Genomic DNA, 2745 nt, shown 5'->3' with positions numbered 1-2745 from the left:
GTTATAGCGTGGGGAGAAACATACAAAGAAACAAAAAAAAATGCCATCGCTCATTATAAGTACGTTAGAAACAATAGCAAGAAAGAAAAAACTACTTGTGTCAGTATCTTGGGGTTCAATTTCTTTAACATCATCTTATCTGGTTCTATGTACATAGCTTTTCAACTTTTCTGCTTATCCCAGACATACATTTGTTATTGAAAATAAGGGAAATCATGGGACCTATGATTCTTTGGACTTGGGTTACTTCACTCAATAAAATTTTTTCCAAGACTTTCCATTTCCTAACAAATTGGGCGATGTCATTCTTTCTGATGGAGGCATAGAATTCCATTGTGTATATATACCACATTTTCTTGATCCATTCATCTTGTGAGGGCATCTGGATTGGTTCCATATACTAGCTATCGTAAATAATGTTGCAATAACCATAGTTGTGCTGGTAGTTTTAGTATGGTCTTGTTTATGATCATTTGGGTAGATCCCCAAAAGTGGGATTAATGTGTCATAGAGGAGTTTTATGTGGAGTCTTTTGAGGAACCTACATACTGCTTTCCAATGTAGTTGAACAAGTTTACACTCCCAACAAGAATGCAGCACGGTTCCCTTGTGGCCACATACCTTTCAGCATCTGTTGTTGTAAAAATATGGAATGCGCCACGAATTTTCATGTCATCCTTGCGCAGGGGGCATGCTAATCTTCTCTGTATCGTTCCAATGTTAGTGCATGTGATGCTAAATTGAGCAAATAACATTTTTTATATATAAAGTATAATTTGTATTGATTTTATGAAACTAGACAATTCAACAAAAATAAGTTCAAAAGAATTGTTGTGAAATTTTAGAATCATGTACTTCTTACATAAGCACACATTTAAGAATAAAATCAAGATAGACATGCCAAAAACAAAATAATTCCAGATATTTGTAGTTCAAGAGATGTGTAGGAGGAGGGATTCAATTATTCTATACAAGGCACCTGTCAAAATGAACATTGCAGCAAGTGTTTAGGTTTGTTAAAGTTTTAATGTTTTAGGGCTGGGAAGGTGGCTCAGTGGTAGAGTGCTTGCCTTGCATGCATGAGGCCCTGGGATCTATTCCTCAGCACCACATAAGCAAAAAGAAAAAAGCGGTAAGTGACGCTGTGGCTCAAGTGGTAGAGTGCTAGCCTTGAGCTGAAGAGCTGAGGGACAGTGCCCAGGCCCAGAGTTCATGCCCCACAACCGGACCCTCCCCCCAAAAAAACAGTTTTAATGTTTTAAATATGCTTAATTTTGGGATTTTGCTTATATATGCCAAAAATAAGACTGTTTGGCAGGTATAAAACTTTTTGATAAAGTATTTAAGATTTATGGTAGTAGACATTAAGTACTAAGTATGTACATTTTAGAGTATATGGAAACTTTATTAATGAGAAGTTGCAAAGTCTTTGTGTAAAGAAGCAGAGTGAAGAGTTAAGACTTTAACTATACAGTTTTTGTTAAAAATTTAGAGATTCCTTACTTTATTTGATGATATAAGCCATAATGTACACATATATGTTACTAGTCACACACATACATATACACATGTATACATGTGCACATGGAGAAAGACACATTATTACAGACAACACAATTTCCACCAGTTGTTGAATATGCCTTAAACGGAATACTTGGAAAAATATATGTTGAAGATGTATTTGTCTCTAATAGTTCATTTACCAATCCTCTTATCTCTTAAAACTGGTAGTTTTAGAGAGATTTGATTTACAAAATGCAGTACAAGTGATAGCAAGTCACTTGGAAACCTCAGTAAGTATAAGTGATATGGTATCTCCATTCTCCTCATGGAATGCTTACTCTTGTAGACACTCTCAACCACTGAAGTAGCAGGAAAATACCCTGGTAAAGAGTAAAGTTATAAGGCTTTAAATGGCATCCTTACTTGAGCTCTTTTCCCAACAACCAGCATGAATTCCTAGGCAGATGTGTGAGTCCTCCGAAAACTGGACTCTACATATACATTTTACTAACCCATGTGAAAATTCCTATATGAGAAATGCTGACTGAGTTCTTGCTGATTTCCTGGCCAAGAAAATAAGAAAAAAAAGAAAGTATTTTTAATGTTTTAAAGTTTGAGAATAATTTTTAACCTGTCAATAAATGTGTAGAACACAATTATACCAACTGATAAAAAAAATGATGGCATTTCATTTATGTGCTCTTGGACTTGGCCAGTGATTTTAGATGTGTCTACAAAAGTAGAATCAGCATAAATCAAGCCAGCATTTCTTCATTTAAGATATAAGGAAAGGATACTGGTTGACCCATTGTAACAATGAAATATACAAGACACTCTACCAGAGGATGGGTGAAGAGGGGAGGTGGGGTGGTGTGAAGGGAAGGGATGGTAGGGTTAAAAACAAAGGAGGAGGTAACAATGCTCAATAAGAAATGTACTCATTACCTTACTTATGTAACTGTAACCCCTCTGTACAGTATTTATAATAAAAATATATATTAAAAACATACAAGGAAAACTAATCCCCCATTGTATACACACATAATCCAGAAATTCATTACTGAATTCAAAACCTCTTAGAATTAAATTCCTAAATAGCAGTACTACATCTATATACCAGTATAAAATTTTTATTTTTTAATTTTTCACGTCTCCTTTCTATCCCTCCCTTTCCCTTATCCTATTCCCGTACTTCTCTGAATATTATGTTTTTAATTTGCATAATTTTAAGTGTTTCACTTT

General features: G+C 34.7%; 1 non-coding gene across 1 annotated transcript; it reads right to left on the bottom strand.

Annotated features, from left to right (window-relative positions):
• Window positions 1–641: 641 nt before the first annotated feature.
• Window positions 642–753, bottom strand: LOC122126012. Its single transcript, XR_006150838.1, has one exon. It is a non-coding gene; the product is annotated as a U6 spliceosomal RNA (small nuclear RNA).
• Window positions 754–2745: the final 1992 nt, after the last annotated feature.

The sequence above is a fragment of the Dipodomys spectabilis genome, unplaced genomic scaffold, assembly GCF_019054845.1.
Source record: "Dipodomys spectabilis isolate Male_0828 unplaced genomic scaffold, ASM1905484v1 ptg000270l, whole genome shotgun sequence".
Classification (NCBI taxonomy): Eukaryota; Metazoa; Chordata; class Mammalia; order Rodentia; family Heteromyidae; genus Dipodomys; species Dipodomys spectabilis.
This window is presented reverse-complemented; position numbering and strand designations above follow the sequence as displayed.